Source organism: Filicampus tigris, chromosome 4 (assembly GCF_054856515.1).
Source record: "Filicampus tigris isolate MCC_2025a chromosome 4, RoL_Ftig_1.0, whole genome shotgun sequence".
NCBI classification, from domain to species: Eukaryota; Metazoa; Chordata; class Actinopteri; order Syngnathiformes; family Syngnathidae; genus Filicampus; species Filicampus tigris.
This window is the reverse complement of record NC_141220.1, coordinates 7,985,834-8,005,885: the sequence shown is the minus strand read 5'-3', so window position 1 is coordinate 8,005,885 and position 20,052 is coordinate 7,985,834.

Sequence of the window (20,052 nt, the reverse complement as noted above, 5' to 3'; positions counted from 1 at the left end):
GACAGAAGTATCGTGAGGGCTGTTAAGGAAGAAAACAAAACAATTCTTAGTGACATCAGCAACATCCTTCAGAGGGCAGAAATGACATAAACCGAAATACTGATGCTGCAGTGGAAGTCTCAAACCACTAATTAACAATAAAGAACAAGAAGGCCAGACTGGAATTCGCAACGAATGTAGTATATAGACTAATGGAGCAAAGATGAGCCTTTACTTTGAGAAACAAAAGAAGTTCAATGGGTTCACTGTATAATACGACACTGTCAACACTATCTTAACGTTTTTTAGAAACTTTTTTTTTTTTCTAGAGCGACCGAGTCCAGCGTGGTGCCCAGTTTTATTTCTATGTACAATAAAACCGATCAATATATTTTTTTCACACTAGTTGCATGCACTATTTTGTATTTTGCTAAGTGAAAAGCTAAAACGTTGTGGCGTCATGATCCTTGAATATAACACAATGTAACATTATTCAGCATTCAAAGGAAATTTCCTCCTTACTAATTTTTAAACGGAATATCTTTGCATGAGGGTACTGCAGTCGCTCAAGTTTAAGAAATAATGCATTTACAAATATTTTTTACTTGAGTGCGAAATGTTTGGTGCTCAGGTATCAAGCGCTCCAATATGGAACAATGGAGTACCAAGACATTCAACAATCCCTTGTGAACAAAGGGCTGAGTGAACTATATTTATTCATAGCACACTGCGGGAAGGATTGATTTAAAACATATATCATTTTTATGTGGTTTTGAACAAGTTCATTTTGGGGGTCTCACTTCTGGAGCATATTTTCAGAGAATCACCCATTTACCTGGGAGTGAAAGCTGAAATTTTGATGAAGTGGACTGTGCATTGTCCACTTGTTTGCAGACATACTCCAACAATTGGTGTGTTGTCCGATGTCAATCAGAGATACCGTTCTCCAAAAGTTTTTTTCAATACATTTAAAATGCATGTCTGTCACAGACGAGAGTGACTGAGAAGTGCTGAAACCTTCAAAGGTTCTGTAGTTCTTCAACCCACAAAGAGTTGCTTGATCCCTTATTGGGCTAGAGTTAAGCTATTTGTCTACTTGCAGGTGTGTGTATATTTATGTGTGCATCCGTCTAAAAGTGGAAGTGACTGATCATGAGTGATACATAGTCCCCTTTGTCTTTGACTTCAATTCTGCATAACATACATTTTTGTGTGCAATTTTATATTTCCCTCGGGGTGAAAAGGATGGCAGACATGAAAGGAAATAAATGAGTGAGGGCTGAAAATTGATGAAATAAAATGTTCAATGTCAGTGAATGTGCAAATCAATACTACACTATCTCACTGCACATTTATCATGACACCGGATTAACAGATCCTTATCAGATTTGCATGTTCATGCTCCAAGCCAGTCCTGTATGTCTCAATTTGTGCGTGTACTGTGCATAATCAAATTTGTGTATGTGTCAAGTAATATTTGTAAGCGTGTCAAGCTCTGTCAGTGTAAAATTATGTGCCCATAATGACAGTAATTGCGTGGGTGCATGTATGTGGCTGTGTTTGCGTGTGTGTGTCACTGCAGTCATTATCTACAGTATGTTAAATGAGGCACCACATAGTATGTGTTTGTTTTCCTTAAACTAAGGGGGCAATTTTCACCAAACTCCATGGCGCTCTGTTGCGTAGGCTAAGAAAAAACATTACATCAGTCAAGTAATGCAATAAAAAACAAATACAATTTCTCCCTCTTGGACTCTTTTTAGCATCCGTATCGGTAATTTGTTCCTCTGCTCTAGAAAGAAAAAGATGCATGGTTCATTTTACATCACACATTTGGCCCTTAGTAAACCAGGGGTCTCTTGAGAATTTTCAAAACCACACTTTTCCAATCCAGGATGTTCAGAAATTTCACAAACCAATGCAAGACCATTTGAAATGGTTAAATGTGACTGTCTTCCAGTCCTGGCTCTTTCTACATTCTTCCGCCTGCTTATTACATTACTGAAAGCTGAAAGCTTTGCAAGCAGTGTTTGTCCACCACCACTTCTGGTCTTCCACATTTGAAGCCCTTTAAGGACACATTTGGGCAAAATTTGGATTTATAGCTTATATTCTACATACTTATTGAAGCAAAGAAAGTGTAATATCCATGGCTTGTGGAGGTCATATTTCATCCTTTATTACTTAGGTAAAGAAAACACTGAAGAATGTTTCAGCCCTAAATGACTTTCACCTCATATAGAAGAGCTGAGATGAAGCAGAGAGGATCTGCTTTTTTTGATTACAATGGTATTCATAGAGTGTAGTTAACTGTCCACAACACAATACAGTATATTCCTTCATTCATCCACTCATCCATTCATTCATTTGTTCATTCATTCTCTACCGCTCATCCTGTTCAGGGTTGCGAGCGAGCTGCTGCGTGTACCAGCTGACGTTGGGCGAAAGGCAGGGAACATCCTTCACCAGTTACCAACGATTGAAAGGCCCATATCGGCAAATGACCAATCACACTTGCATTCACAAGTTCGCAATTTTAAAGTACTCAGTGAACCGAACATGTATGTTTTTACAATGAGGGAGGGAGCCAGACCAGCCTGGCTTATTTCAGAAGAGAACTGATGGTATATACTTTGTATGAAACCAAACCAATGGAAAATGTGTTGTTGATGTCTCTACCACCAATGCAATTACTGTTTACCCAAACCCAGAAGCCTTGGCTGAATGCAGTGGTAAGCGCACTGCTGATGGCTAGGGATGCTACCTTTAAGACACGTGAAACATCAGCATTCAGAGCTGCAAGAAGAGTGATAGCTGTGAGCATCAGGAGAAAAGCCAGGGCTACTTCTCCTCCAAAGGCCCTCAGAGCATGTGGAAAGGTATTAACTGCATTGCAAACCACAAAACTAAGGATGCTCAAAATACTCTTCCCTGCCAGATGTGGTTCATCGTCCTACTTGAGAACTCCAACAACACCATCAGTGCCCGATTTACAAAACGGCCTGATGACACGCCCCTCATTGTAATCTCAGCGGACGTGAGGAAGTCCCTGCAAACGATGAGCTGCTGACAATATCCCAGGGCCGGTACCGTGAGACTGTGTCCACCAGATGACCGATGTGCTAAGAGATTCTTTTAACACCTCACTCCAGCTAGCATCTGTCTCAACCTCCCTCCATCACCCCCGTACCCAAGAGCTCAACAATGACAGGTTTGAATGACTACAGGCCACTAGCTCTCACTCCGACAGTCATGAAGTGCTTTTTGAGAAGCTGATCATGACAGCAATCAAAAAATACCATTGATGTCACTGTCGACCCTGACCGGTACGCCAACAGGAATAGCCGCTCCACTGATTATGCCGTCTCATCAGTGGTCCATAGAGCCTTCACCCACCTGGAAAGCAAGTACTCTGCTCTTCCTGTATTTCACTTCCGCCTTCAATAGCATCATCTCACAGACCCTGGTGTAAAATCGGAACATTCCTGGGCTGAGTCCATCACTGGGGAACTGGATCCTTGACTTAACAAACCACAGACTGTCAGGATCCACAACATCATCTCCTCCTCCATCACCCTCAGTACTGACTCACCCCAGGGCTGTGTGTTGAGCCCCCTCTTGTTCAGACTACTGACCTATGACTGCTCTGTGGAATTCCCAAGCTGTTGTATAGTGAGGTCATTAGCAGTAGTGGGAAATATCATGAATAACGATCAGTCGGTGTACAGAGAAGAGGTAGAACATCTGGTGGACTGGTGCAAAGATAATCTTTGTATCAGTGTGAAAAAGACAAAGGAGATGGTGGTGAACTTATGGAGGGACAAACACCTCCTCACCCACATGCACATCGGAGGAGCAGCAATGGAAGTGGTCATCAGCTACAAGTAACTTGGGGTCCACCTTTCTGAGGACCTCACCTGGAACCTGGACACCAAGCACTTCCTGTTTGTTCAAGAAGGCTCACCAAGCTGCAGCATGCCGGACTGAGTAGCTATGTCTCGAGGAGCTTCTACAGATGCCTGGTGGTGAGCGTTCTCAGCACCAGCATCATAGTTTGGCACAGCAGCTACTCGGCCGCAGAGAAGAATGCACTTCGAACTAAGGTCAAGGCCTCTCAGACGACTGTGGCGAACAGCTTTCCTACAAGTTGCTCCATCCACATACACCTTCACTAGAAGATACAGAAAGAGGGCTCTCTGCATCATCAAGGACCCAAACCAACCTGCCCACCCTCTCTTCCATCCTCTCCCCTCAGGCAGTAGGCTACAGGGCATCCAATGCAGGACCACTAGGCTGAGGAACGCAACGTTAACATTAAATTCACAAGCTGGCAAATTGAGTGAAATAAATAGATGTATTTGGAAATTTTCTTTGCAATGGGGAAAACGTCCCGTGAGGATTCAACACCAGAGCCTATGCCCAAGAAGAAAAATAAAGGTGCATTTCACAGACAATTTACCTGAAGACCTACTTGAAATATGGATTTATGGCGACAGGCGATTACCACGCACGGATGAAGCCCGCTCTGCACTATATGTGGTGAGCGCCTCTCCAATGAGTCAATGAAGCCTTCAAAACTGATTCATCAACAAATGTGCCTTGAGCGTGTCATACTTGGTGGCTAACCGCATTGCTAAAGCTACAAAATCATTAAATGTTGGTGAAAAAAACATGTGGATTTGCATTTATTGTTGTTTTACTGCACTCCTTCAAGCTGTTACCGTCAACCCAACCCCAAAGCCCCCTATCCCCAACCACCCCACCCCTTCCCGACTTGGTGAAGAGTTGCCATTCCGCGAAAGGTATAGACTTGTATGAACCGGTCTGCAGCAGAACAAAGGTTGAGGACCAATGTGTTAGACTGTTAAACTTGAGCAGTGCTCTGTAGCCCAGACATCACCAACCCCCCGCCTTGCCTATTTATCCCTGCACAATTAACACTTGATTCTTTTCTTTTCAAATACAAATGACTATGTAAATATCGTATGCAATGCAAGCCTTTTGCATTTGTACTTTTGCTGCATCCAGACCCTTGCTGCATTTGTATTGTTGCGCACACAACTGTAAATTAGGATTTTGTCTTGTATATATATAAATATATATATTTTAACTTATTTTCTTGTTTTAATATTATTTTCACAAGTCTCACTGATGTAATATGGGACTTTGGGTATTGAATTTCGTGCCATATCATGGGTAAGTAAATGTGTGTTGGTATGACAATAAAATAACTTGAAACCACTACTTATTGCAATTGATGCATTGCTAATTAATGGTCCTCTTTGGTGAACAGTGCAGAATTAACAGTTCACGTCTAAACTCAGTTTTTGTTTAATTCATCTTTTTTCTTTTTTAGCCATTACAAAAACCTTCTGATGTCCTTGAACTGTGTTTTCCTCATGAGAAAAATGGGTGTTCATCCTTTATTTATACTTACAGTAGAAAAGAGCATGTTTGAAATACCATAATTTAAATACCAATATAAATACCACGTATCCTACCTCAGCTGACTCGAGTCCCTCATGTTCGTCATGCTCTTTCAAGCCTTTTCACAGATGAAACATGGATGCCGGGCACCTTTGAGCACGTTTGTAGTTCCGGCAGAGTCAAATGAAGCTTCCCTGCCTGGCCTAGATCCAGAGTCAGCGTCAGCCTTGGGGGTTAGGGGGCTATATATACAGTATTACATCTCATTAAATGTTTGATAATACAGTATTAGTTTTCTGGCAACACATAATTCACTAATCCATCATTACTCTTGTACCAAAACATGCAAAGGAGCCCGTTATTCACATACACAGTCTGCTTGCTTGCATTTGATCGGAGCGACAGAGACTCTCACTTGCTCTCACTCACGTAAAACATTACGTGTTGCAAACAGGTATGGTACGATGTGTGCATTATAAATATAATAAAACCAAAGCCTAACTGTAGACAGGTTCTGGGCAGTGAGTGTGAGATGCCAGAGAATAGCCTAAATACTGTATGTTTACCATTCCACTACAGACCACATCCAAGCTGTGTTATGTGCTACATAGCTTCAGCTTTGGTTGCGTTCATTCCATTTTGCTACACCCGACTAGGTTTGTCATCTGCACCATGGCAAAAGTTTCAACAATTTAAACATCTCGCCGGCCATCCACAGCAATCGTGGCCTGTCACAGTTTGCCATTGTGTCCCCCAGGTTGTCGCACAACCATCCTGTTTTGTCTTTGGTGGCCTGAAACACGGCTGCCGGGAAAATAGTGTGAACACAGTTTGAAGAACCAGCTCTAAGCAATAACTACGCTTTATTTGTGCAATAAATAGTGTGTTTGATGTCATTAAGCAACATTGTGGTAACATTCAGTTGATCCAATATGATCCGGATGTTATCAGTCAGAATGAATGACCTTTATCGCTTTGACCGCTTAGCGACTGGTGAACTACACATCATCTCAATGGCTGATAGAGATTTGTGTAAATGACAGCTGTATTTAATCTAATTTGCGGTCATTTGTTGAAGTTAAACTCTGGGAATGTAGAAAGAAAATATTTTAAGTGATAACAGGTAACCTGCGCCTTCTGCTCATTTTTCATCTCACTTTCACTGGGGGCACGGCCAAGACACACTCATGAGCAACTCTGCCTCCGCCAGACTGACTGAATAAGAGCTAAACTTTAGTCCAAATGCATTACTGGCCAGGCCTGGAAAAGTTATGAGAAAAGCCATGCATTTTCATTCCATCCTGCTTTTTTTAAACAGTCCAGCACTCTCAGAGACAAATCTAATACAGTATTTTGTATTTTTTGATATGATCAATGTCCATTTTCTGATGAATTAGAAGCAGGTTTAGATGTAGCTACATTGGTGAACACACTGCAAAAGGAGACTTGTTCTGGCTCTCCATTGAGGATAAAAAAAAGCTTTTTACAGATTTCATAATGAATTGCATTAGTTGCTATTCGTGTGAACAGCACCCATGTGATTCATGGCATTTGCCACTGATCATAATACATAATGGCTGAGTACAATTTAATTAAATCAATCAGCAATTATGAAATTATGGGAAGAAATGTAAATAGAGTTCGATTTAAGGGGCCTATCCATGTGTCTGGGGTCTGCTGCCTTGCCACAGTCACAGTTAGTGTTAGTGTTCATTCTTCTTCTCGTGGCAAGTTTTGGTTTTGTAACGTGGCCAGAGTTATTTAAATCACAGTTAAATTTGTTGAGTTTTATGGTTGAATTAAGAGATGGGAATTGATCCTGCTAGCCATCCATCCATTTCTTTTCTTAGCTGCGTAACCTCATTGGCCTTGCAGGGGAGCTGGAGCCTATCCTAGCTGACTTTGAGAGAGAGGAGCAAAGACCTTGGAGTGGTCGCCAACCAATTGCTGGGCCAATATAGACAAAGAACCATTCAAACTCACATTCACAAATAAGGAAAAGTTAGACTATTTGTGTGAAAGGAAGCCAGTATGAGTGGAGAAAATCCATGCAAATGCACCTCAAAGTTTTGCAAGGAGAGCATGCAAACGCTACATAGGAAAGCCAGAGCCCAGATTTCAACCCCCAACCTCAGGACTGTGCGGCAGATGAACTAAGAATCGCCCACAGTGCTGCTCTTGACATTGATCCATCCATCCACTTTTAATATTACTCATCCTCATTGAACTGGTTTCCAGCCGATCGCAGTACTCATATAAACAACCATTCTCACTCACATTCACACAGGATATTCACATCAGGATCGTTGTCATCCTCCATGCAGAGCTTGCTGATGAGCTGATGATTTGAATCAGGTGTGTTGGAAGAGGAAAACATCCAAAACATGCAGGATAGCTGCCCCCGAGGACCGGACTTGGACACCCCTGACTTGGAGTCTTCAATTGATCTAACATGCATATTTTTGCAAAGTGTAAGAAAGGAGGAGTAACTGGAGAAAAAATGGATGGCAGAGCCATCAAAATGAAATCAGTCTCAAGTAGTTAGCTCGATTTTTGATGCTATCTATGGCATACTAAAAATAACTACATATCTCTGTGTGTGCCTCTCTTCCATAATATAGTATTATGTTACCCTTTTGAAATAGGCATCATATGGCATATGATATGGCTTGAATGTGATCGCCATTTGGACATGAAAATTAGAAATTAAATTATGGTCGAGATAGGCGTTAATGTGTAAGGACTGTAGCTTAGAGTAGGAGGAGTGGGTGGTGAAATCCAATGTAAGGAAGCAGAGTGGCTTGCTTATTTTTTTTAGAGGGGATCAGCCCAAGTCTTGCAGGAGCCTTACGGATGTCTTTTATGTAGTGCAGACAGGTCCTCGTGGTTTTGCTCGAGATTTCAGAACCATGACTGCACTAGTGAGCTTAATTCTTTGAATGCGGTGTTGGTTCCTGGAGTCAGGACCGGGAACGGTGCTCAAGTGGAAAACAAAGAGATAGTTTGGCGCTTTTTAAATAATCTTTTTTCTCTCTGTATGGACATTAATGATATAGTGGGCAGCAGAAGCAGTATACGCAAAGACCTACGTACATGTAATGTATATAAAGACTTCAAACTACTTCCAGATACACAGTTGGAGGTTGGCTGGTGGGGCTGTTTAAGAGGAACACATTATGATACCCTCACATTTTTAGGAAGTCCACTTCCTAAATTTACACTAATGCTCACCAACTTTTGAAAACATCTGCCACAGCTGCCTTAAATTAAAGGTGACTTATTATATGCATTTTCACAATTTAAAACAGTTCCAAGGTGTCTCATAAACATGTCTGTGAAAGGCTTTCATCAGAATGCACCAAGGATGAAGAATTACAATACATTTCACACTACCTCCGCTGAACAATAAGTACAAAGTACCGTACTGGACTGTTCAGTGAAGTTATCGACGTGGTGGTCATGGTGAGGGGGGGGGGGGGGTTATTTGTGTTTAGCAACACAGTTTAATTTTAGCGAGGCAAAAAGTAGAATGTAACATGGACTGTAATTGTTGATCCTTGGAGGACATTGATGAAAGCATGTCACAGACATTAAGACGTTATTAAGGCACCTGGGAAATGTTTTGAATTGCTAAAAGTGCATGTAATATAAATAAAGTCACCACGCATGGGAATTGTTTTAAAGTGTTTAAAACATGCATAATGGCTCCTTTATTTTAGGTTTTCATTTTCTTTTTTTTTAAATTTGTACCATTTAACCATTCAAACAATTTTAAAGTTGTCATATGGGGTATTTTGTGTCGGATTTTGTGTAAAAAAAAAAAAGTTACAATTCGTCATGTTCCAAAACATCACAATTCAACAAAATTCAGATCGATTTGCTCTCAAACACGTTTTCAGAAATAGGCAACTCTCAAAAGAATTTTACCATTTAATTTCACAATTTACGGCTGGGCAGGCACTCCCAACCAAGTTAAGTCAGTGTTGTACAATATGTCCCCTTTAATTGCATTGGTAATTATCAACATATTTTTATGTTCCTAGAATTACATTTAGAAGCTCTTGAAATTGTACTTGATTTGCTAAAATTTTATTATTGTTATTCATGATTATTTAAATTTACTGTTTGTGAAAAAAACTACACAATAGTAAAGCACATAACTATTACTTAAAGTGTGCCTCCGGTGGCCCATTTCGAGGTATTGAAGGGGAACCGTAGTAATATTGTAAAATTTGATAAATATTTGGTGTTCCAATGTTTGTGTCTATCTTGTATTTGGTTAATTTGGTTAATTGTAATGCACTAGGAACGGATGTGTCATCAAGTTGTTGACTGGGGCCACCAGTCGCAATTGAGTGATACGCCAGATCGCTTGCCTGTAGATATAACTCTGTCTCTCTTTTCTTTTTTTTTTTTTTTCGTTTCCGCACTTGGTGACCCTAATAGGCTGTTGTAGAAAAGATCTTCCTAAACTTAAAGAGAAATAAATAAATAAAAAAGTCCACTGCTGGCAGGCAGCGAGATATTTATATTTGTGTATTTATTTATTTAGACAGAAAGGATGTAACCTGACCCGCATCATAGACAGGCTTCCACCTTTGCATGCGGCAGTTGATTATTTATTATGTGCTGCACCGTTGACCTCGTCTGACATAGAGTCAGTGACGGATGGACGGACCTTACGTCAGTACTGATTCTGGAAAACTGCGAGAATGACTCGGATTTGTCAGAATCCGACCAATAAAAAGGCCGCGTTGAATTGGGGAGATGACAGACAACAATATATAATTTCCTTCTGACTACCACAGTTAAACTATAAGATGTTGATTATTTGCATCCCTGAGCAGATAGGAAATTTGTGTTAGTAGTTGAATATTATTATTATGCTTGATTAATTGTCTTTTCAGAGGAACCAATTGACCGGCATAAAAAAAGATGATATCAGTTTCGAATTCTTTATTCCTGTTTAAATTGGCAAAACTTAACTGTGCTAAATGAACTAGCTGTCTCACACGGTCTTAAATTACCAGTTATAGGTGGGCAATTAAAGTTTTTGAAGCCGCCATGAGGGAAATCTGAAAATGCCAAGTCAATTATGTTGAAGTTATATTTAAAGCGGAAGTCAACCCAAACATATTTTTTTCAGAAATATGTTCCCAGCAGGCCCACTAGTTGAAACACGGCATTCTGATTAACTTCTTGTTTGTGGAATATAAGTTAAGCAGCAAAATGCAGTTGTTTTTAGCCATCTCTGGGGGTGGCCATTTTGTCTTGTCTTTGTCTGACCTGTTTTCTGAATCTGAGCCGTGATTGGTTGTTGTGAGCAGTTGTGATGTCATTTTCAGTCGACAGAAGACAAAATGGCCGCCCCAGAGATGGCTAAAAACGAGTGGATTAACCCTTATTCCACAAACGCAATATTTATCAGAATGCCTTGTTTCAACTAGTGGGCTTACATAGAACATATTCTTGAAAAAAAAAATGTTTGCGTTGACTTCAACTTTAATGTTTTTTTTTTTTTCTTTTTTTATAGCAGTAAATTTTATCACCACTTGTGTAGCTCTGGTATAGCTTGTTGCAATTAGAAAATTAAAATTCAAAGCTGGTGAAAAAAAATATATGCTTGCCAGTTTTTAATGACGGGGACCAGCTAGATGCATGCTAGTATCGCATATCCTGGGGTTAAACCAAGTTTCCATGGTAATCAAAACACTTCAGTCATGAACATATAGCGTCTTCCAGCAAGTTGCAATTCCAAGTCATCTGATTTAAGAGTTGGAAAAAATGGTGACACAAGCATCATTATGAATCCAACTGTTGTTGAATCCAACGCTGTGTGTGTGTGTGTCTCACCCTCTCTCCCTCTCTCTCTCTCTCTCTCGCTATACATATATATATATATATATATATATATATATATATATATATATATATACATATATTAGGGATGTAATGGTTTCGGTTTCCTGGAAACTTCGGTTCGGTATATTTTCGGTAAAAAAAAAAATGTTTATTTTGAAAAGATGACAAGTAAACAGTATATTCTTTACTATGTACTATAGTCCAGTAATTTTAACACGGGTGTCCGTCGGCAAACTACGACCAAATTAGCTGTATAGGCCTACTGTTGATAAGTAAAGACCGGTGAGAGTTCTAAGTTATGACATCATTACCTTCCTGATGTATTTCCTGCGGCTCCAACAACCCTGAAATCATTACCTTTCTGATGTATTTCCTGTGGCTCCAACAACCCTTTGAATGACACCAAAACCCGGCCATACCTCATACATTTTTAGAAAAACATGATCTGGAAGACATCTTAATTCCTGTAATGAGAAAATGAACATGTTGTTCATTGATTTAGTCCTTCATAAGCCATTTCCACAGCAAACAGTACAGGTGTTAATAATAACATCAACAGGTTTTTTATTTTCATTTGACCCAGTAAGTGGTGCCAGTGTGACACAATGCTTGATTACACCATACCAGGACCTTGAAATGTTCAGCCATCAAGTTAACTAATTACATGTGTTCTTTTCCAACTGGGATTTGTCAACCCGTCCTCAGTAGGAACGCCTATTGTATGATTCTCCTGTTTCTGAGTGTTGTGACATGATGAATAATTATCTCTCTTTTCATGCATGCTATTGGGTCCGCAAATTCTGTTAAAATGCACAAGTATCATAATGTTGAATTTTCCGACATAATTTTTCTGCAGTCTCAAAAACATGGGCTCTTTTTTTCTTTTTTCTAAAGATTGATGTATTAAGTAAGCACACTACAGGCACCACAGCCATTATGGATAGTATTTTCTAACCATTTAGCATTTATAACAATGGTAGCCTGTATACCTCACCAGCATATATTAATTCCATCCCAAAGACATATTTATGTATTTTCATAGTCTAGCAATTCGATCACAGGAACTTATTTATATAAATATATATTTTTTAATTTTCAAACGTTAGAGGAAGAGCGGAAAAATGCCTTGTACAGAATGAGTTATTGATATGTTGAATTGGTCATTAGTAGGGATGTCCACATAAATATTGGTGCAAATTGATCACCGTTTTTGGACGCTATAAGCAATGAAAGTACAATGATTTCCAATGGAGAGTTTGTAATCGGTCCCTCCAGTGACTCCAACCGAACAAGGATAGAACGGTAGGGGGCGCGGCCATTTTCCTCAGTAAAAAGAGGCGTTATTCATGGAGTCACTTATTTCCTAATTTCTCCAAAATGAATATAGCGTCTGAATAAATAATGAATAAAATAGAAAATGACAACTCTTTTTGTTTTCCTGATGCAAAAAATATATAAAATGAACTTGTTAGTGAAAACATGGCCATCCCGGCCCAAGCATCCCTTTAAAAATGATAACTTATCTCATTAAAATGTGAAACATTCTTTTATAACACAAAATTTATCACTTCAAACTAGTGTGAAATAAGAAATGTGTAACTTATTTTTCTGGTGGGACAGCAATACGCTGCCATTGATTGGTTGCTCGTGCCTCTCTTTGGAATGACCTCACGCTAAACGTTAGGCAAGCCCCCTCGCTGTCCACTTTTAAAACTCGTCTTAAAACACATTTTTATTCCATAGCTTTGAACTCTTATGACACATTATAGCGTTTACTGTTCTTATGTTATCAATTTTCTTTTTACAATCTTTGTTATTGTCTGACTAATTTTTAATGGTTGTTTTAAAGTTCTATAAATAAAGTTGAACTTGTTCTTTTATTGCTGGGCTGTAACACACCCATCTGAGTGTAAAATGATTGTTCTGTGCAATATTGCTGTTTGCAGTCTGCTGCAGAGTGAGACTTGTGGTCTACATTAGTCCAGGTTGCGTTTTATTTACAGAGACATGATTTTGATTTTGCGCTTTTAACTTATTGTGAGTCAACGTAAGCACATACGGGTGAAATAACAGCACGGAAAGACCCTGATTGTCCTCCATTGGTGTTGTTGGCACGTCTCCTTTTCCACAACTTCTGAGGCAGGCCTGTTTTGTTGTGGAAAAGCGCTCACATTTTGAGCCAGGTTTCAGCCATGGCAAGCCAAATAGGTACTGTGCAGTAAAAAATAGAAGCTTTTGTAGTGGGAAGCTAACCATCCCAAACTGAGGTGGGAAAAGCTGTGACAAGGCGAGTACGTAGCGTGGAGTAGAGTAGTTGTGTGCAATCCTTCTTTGATGCCTTGCTTGAGTGCTACATTTGCCAAAGTGTAATGCCTAGCAACACAACTGTCACTGTTCCCCTAAATGTCAGTGTTGCAGTAAGTTTAAACTTCGGGTGTCCTGCATGACTCAGAAAATAAACATTGAACTCAGTGGATGAATGAATCGTCTCCGGTAATGAAAGACGACATGTTGAGCTGGATGGAGGGGGAAGAGAATTAAGTTGGAAAGCTGCCTCCAATGTGCCTGGAACAAACTTGACCATCCACCTCTATTAGTTAGCAAGCTCACATTTGCTGCTGCTGAGCTGTTGCCTTGGATGGGTACGCATCGATGACCGTAGCGACGCCGCAAATGGCACCACTCATAATAGTACGATTGTTAGCCATTATCAAGACGACGGACTTGTCCTCATGTGACTGAGCATTACACCATGACAGACTGATTGTATTTAACAGTCTTTAAATCATCTTAATTGTGGTCTGGCGTGACATACAGTGGCAGATCACTACAACGTTTGTAACCTTGCCCATAATGGGCACACACTCATGTCATGATGAACCAATTATATGGAGTGAAAGTTGTCCAGCCACTCTTTCCAGCTCTCTACTTCTTATTTGAGTCCTCTGGCACCTGTTTGGCCTTGCCTATATTTTTAAAATGTGTATTTTCCTATGTATTTTGGCTTTTTGTCCAAACACAAAGGCCCGGGAGGCTTTTAGTGTTTGTGTGCAGCTATTCAATGTATAAATGAAATTGGCAGGGGGGGTCTTGTCTCCTTTTTTTTATAACAGAGTACATCTCTTTGTTTTGTTGGATTTTGCCTTGTATTTTTATGTTTTCATGTCATTATATTTTGTTCATACCAAGACTTTTTAGGGCATTAATGCGTGGTCACCTAGGAGAGTCCTGGTATGGCAAACATTTTGTACTGATAACATTCTCTTCTGGCCCAATAAACTTGGATTTTGTACCATACCTTTAAATTGGCACATTTGAGCTTTCTTCAAGAAAAACATTTGAATACAATGGAATCTCAAGAGAGAAAGAAACTTGAATTTTAAACCATCTCAAGTGGGATATTCTTTCCTGTATCTTTTGGTGTTTTTGTGATGCCGCCATAGAAGGGTAGCAGTGATGCCAAAGAGGAATAGGTGTGTAGTGATAAACTGACAAAGGAGAGGCTCTGTGCTCTTTGCTCGATGCAATATGAGCATTAGATTTAATTGCAGCTGAAAGCATGGTGGCTAATGACTAGTATGGAATGACACTTTACGACAAACATCACGTTTTCTGTCCATTAATCTCCATTATGTGTCTGATGATAACCATAGAACCAGAAATTGAACAGACGACAACAAAGGAACAGATCTGGCTGAACAACACATCAATATCAATGTAATCCACAAATGAACATCAATAAACTTAAAGTAGAGTAGTTGTTTCTTTTTTCTCACAATTTGAAACATTTCACAGGTGTCTAAATAACATGCCGGTGGCATACTTTTGCCAAACCCCCCCAAGCATGCGCATATTTTGAGAGCATGACCACCTCGATCTCGCCGGCATGTACCTTTCGCCATTTGGCCATCTCCTCTTTCTCCTTGCTCTGTGGCGTGTGTTTGCGGTGGCCAACTGCTTGCCTCTACTTAGCAGAAGCAGAGCCCAGCTTGTGGAAAACATGCCAATGCCCTGAGCTTCAAGACAATGAAAACATTTTGACTTGCGGATGCAACAGTTACCTCTTTGTACAGTATGTGACGCGTGTACACATCGGCAAACGCACACTCTGGAGGCAATCCCAGCCGACTTTGGGGGAAAGGTGGACTACACCCTGGACTGGTCGCCAATCAGTCGCAGAGCACATATAGAGACAGGCAACACTTATTACTTCCATTCACGCAGTCAATGAGTGTACTGAACCCACACTGTCAGCACCAAGGTCATGAAGATGTACTACCATCAATCACCATAAATCTATCCATCCATTCTCCGAGCCGCTTATCCATTCAATTTTCCATATGTGTCCTTTTAAAATACATTCCACAAAACATCTGCCTTTTGGCAACACCTACAAAATTCCACTAAACACCTTCCAGTTTCCTCATATGATTCAGTCAGGCTACTTCAAAGGGTGAGTATTTTTGTTTGTTTGTTGTTGATTGGGCGGCACGGTGGTCGACTGGTTAGCACGTCAGCCTCACAGTTCAGAGGTCGCGAGTTCGATCCCAGCTCCGGGCTCCCTGTGTGGAGTTTGCATGTTCTCCCCGTGCCTGCGTGGGTTTTCTCCGGGTGCTCCGGTTTCCTCCCACATTCCAAAAAACATGCATGGTAAGTTGATTGGACACTCTAAATTGCCCCTAGGTGTGATTGTGTGTGTGGATGTTTGTCTCTGTGTGCCCTGCGATTGGCTGGCAACCGATTCAGGGTGTCCCCCGCCTACTGCCCGAAGACAGCTGGGATAGGCTCCAGCATGCCCCGCGACCCTTGTGAGGAGAAGCGGTACAGATAATGGATGGATGGATGTTGATGATTGTTGTGGATTTTGTTAGTTGGCGGTTGTTTCTCTATACTTGTGACCAGGGCTGCACGATATTGAAAAACATGCAATATGCGGTATGGATGTTGACTATAGCGATATCGATATATCATTGCGATATTGAACATGTACACTGAAGAAATAACATTTTTATTATTTAAGGAAAAGAAGCATTTTTTTTCATGTGGCAAAAAAAGCAAGCTCAATGTGTTCCAAACTAGTTTGTAACTGTAATTCGCCTAGATAAATGTCCAACTATTGGGTGAGGCATTTAAGTGTGCATCTGACTGGTCAAATTCAGATAAAAGCATACAACTCCATAAGAAAATGATTGCATCTCTTTGCGATATGCATATTGCATATGCTATTATCATGAAAAAAAAATTCCTTGCATATATTGTGCAGCCCTACTTATGACCGTTAGGGATGTTAAGATGTTTCTTAAAAGATTAAAACATTGCCTCTTTGTGTTATAGTGGCAGCAGTTTGAGGCTGGAATGAATTAACATTATATCGCAACATTATTCCCCATTTGGAAGAAAACGTGGAAGTCAACCAGCATTATTGAAAATCGTGTGGTTGACAGTGAAGATCGCACTGAACATCGTCCCATTAATTAAGCAGTATATAAAATCTTACAAACGATCTGCCTTTCATCCCTCAATCCTGCATTTTTGTATAATTCACAGTCCCTAGATCACGGGTGCCAAACTCACTTTCGTCGCAGGCCACGTCATAGTTATGTCTTCCTTCAGAGGGCCGTTATGACCCCACCCATCACCTCATATTACATACGCACAACAAAATGAGCATTAACTACTTTTGAAGAAAACTGTTTGTTCAAATATTAATACATTTATTTTCAAAGGAGGATTGGTAACAACAAAATGCTTGCAATATCGCAAAGTTTTTAAAAGTGAAGAATATTGGCAGGTTTTGGTAATCTAGAAGAAATGTGAAGTCAATGCACATAATTTGCTTCCGCGGGCCACATGAAAGGGTGTGGCGGGCCAGATTTGGCCCCCGGGCCTTGAGTTTGACTCCTGTACCCTAGATGAAGACATACATACAGAAACATACACACAGTTATTGCCTGTGTGATTATAGTGTACTTAACGGTGGCACAAGTGGTAGTTGTCCGCCTTGGGGCCTGCCTTTAGATTGTAGCATCACCAGAGTTGTGGGTGGGCTTGCAAGATTGTCACGTTTGGCAGATGGCAATTTGTGGCAGAGTCTGTGGTTAGTATATGGGTAAGCATGAGCATAGTTATGACTGCTGTTGGTTTAACGTGGCGGAAGCTACTGGAAGCTCCTGTCCTTTCTCTGACTGCTGTAGATTACAAGGTAATCCTGTCCTGTTGCTCTTTTTCATTGTTTTGTTTGTTTGCGCACCAGCAATATGTGGAGGAAGATTGAAAATTGGATTGACAGACAAAATGGAGGAGAGTGACGGGATGATGAAACAAAACAGATACAGGCGGAATACGATAAACGGACCGGGAAATTTCAGTAAAATGTGTGTAGATACTTTACAATATGTGGCTTTAAGAGGCAAGGCATCGTGGGGATGGCGTGTGACGTTAAGAATAGGTGTGAGCTGTGGCCATCAGAAGCTTCTGCATGAGTGTGCGCATTGAATTTGTGTTTTACAGTTCTTCTTACCTTCATTAAATGGCAAAAAAGGGCATCTGCATCTGCAAGGGCATTATAGTAAGTACTGTATAGTTAAAAAAAAAATCAGGCAATGTAAAAATCATTAAAATAGCGGGGCCGAGTGGCACATTGTATAGTCACAACTTCAGCAAGTATCAATCATGTCATTGATTGAGAAATTTGGTGTGGGGGTTGTTGTAGTGTTAACTGACAGTGGGGCGTAACAAGTGCAAAATGGCTAAACATTTACTTGGTTGTTTAATTGCAGAATTGGTGGGTGGGCAGGCACTCCAGAGACCCAACTATTTGCAAAGAAAAAAGTTAATGTGACATAATACAGCACGTACTGTATATCCCCATTAGTTAGTGCAGAACTTGGTCTGATATACAGTACTGAAGGTTTGCACGTGCAAATGGGTGCAAATTGATTGCTTCTCTTGAACAGACGTGGATGCTGGTATACCAACAGGGCACATGACACATTTTGCATCTTTAAACATGGCGTCTGAAAGGCATGGGCAAACCAGCATGCAAAGCGGTTCCAACGTAGTGCAGGCAAAATGACAGATAATGGGATAACTTGTCCACTCATGTATTCGTCATCCATCTGCAGCATAGGTACCCTTCTGTCGTCCGCCATTCCCCTTTTTTTCATGGGGGAAAATAATAGTACCCGCCTGTAGGCCAGCCCGCCTCTGATTTTAAACGACAGCAAAATTCAATGACTCATTCAAATGACTCTCTGTGCCATGGAAGCCTGTTCACCGCGTGGTCCCTCACTCAAATATGTCCCCCAAGCAACAACAACTCACTATTGTGCCTCGCCGCAGCCTTCGAAGCCTCGCCATGAAAAATAGACCAAAGACTGACTATAGACAAAATACAGATTAAATACAACTATGCTTATTCCGTCTATTTTAAAAAAAATCCCAACATCAGTCAGTCGTCAGCAAATCGGGCGACCATCATAGGCGGATGGACGGACCAGTCCGACACATTGCACGGATTGTCCGGCTCTGTGTGTATGTTTACAAATATTCTTGACACTTGTTTGGAATGCCTTTAGCTTGTCCGTCATGTTCCCAATGTGGGAAATCCCACAACGGCTTTCAGCCAATAGGATCGCCTGCGGCATGGTAAACCTACAGATTAGATCCAGCTTCAATCCAGAAACAGTAGACTGACATCAAGTGAAGTACTAGTGCACAAAATAAACAAGGGGCTAGTACGTAATAGGTGATTTAAGAATGATGGACAAAAACAAAACTCCTGACAAGGAGCTGAGAGCAGTGATGAATGTGAATACTGGCTGCATTGCGTATGAGACCTTGGGATGATTACTGACATCCATGTAGATATCCTATTAGGACCGTATGATGTGAGTTATGAGAATGGCAGGATGGGCGCCCAAAAGTGTGATGACTGAGTATCAGGCCACCTGCCAGTCAGCTCTGCCCCTCCCCCGTTTAAAGTTCTATGTTGTCTGGGATCTGTCACAGACTTCATGCATTTTGGAGGACTTTCAAACTTGGGAGCTCATAGTTGACAGTTTGCTCAAGAGGAAAATCCTTTCTCCAAACCACATGTGCTGGTTGGACACACATCTGTTTAATAGCAGCGACACTGCAAGGGTGATGTGTTTGTGGTAGTACTCGTACATGCATGGGTGTATTTCACTCTCATCACTGCTCTATGTGTCTGTTAAAACAATTCTACAAGAAAGAGTTGCCTTTGTTTTCAGGCTTCACGCATGTAGCGACTCAGATCGGAGGAGGTGACAGATGTGTGTTAAGCAATGGCATAGTTCAGCCAAGCTGCTGCTCATTCACACATTCCGACTCATAACCTGGATGTCTAACTGTACTTGGTACGTATTTATGGACACAGAAATTTTCTTTGGCATTGGCTACCAATAATGCGTTTGTCTCTCTGTTTTCTCATGTGACTTCTGCGATTCAATGGATTCAAGATCCCTGTCGGATTTTTCAGGTTCAGTGCGAGTGCTCCTACATTCTGAAACAGTGTAATCCAGACACACATATTTTGATTCATTAACGTCTATGTACGCCTGCTAGAACTGTCAGTAAAGATCCCAACGATGGCAAATTGAAAATGGTATTTTTGTTCTTGTCTGCGCTTTCCTTGAGTCTGGTTTTGCTGTATTTATGATTTTGGTTGTGCGGTTTGCTTGTTTGTGTTTGGACAACAGCAAGGCTCGAGGCCTGAGGCCTGAGTGTGACAGAGAGGTTAACCAACACATAGCCAGTGGGCTC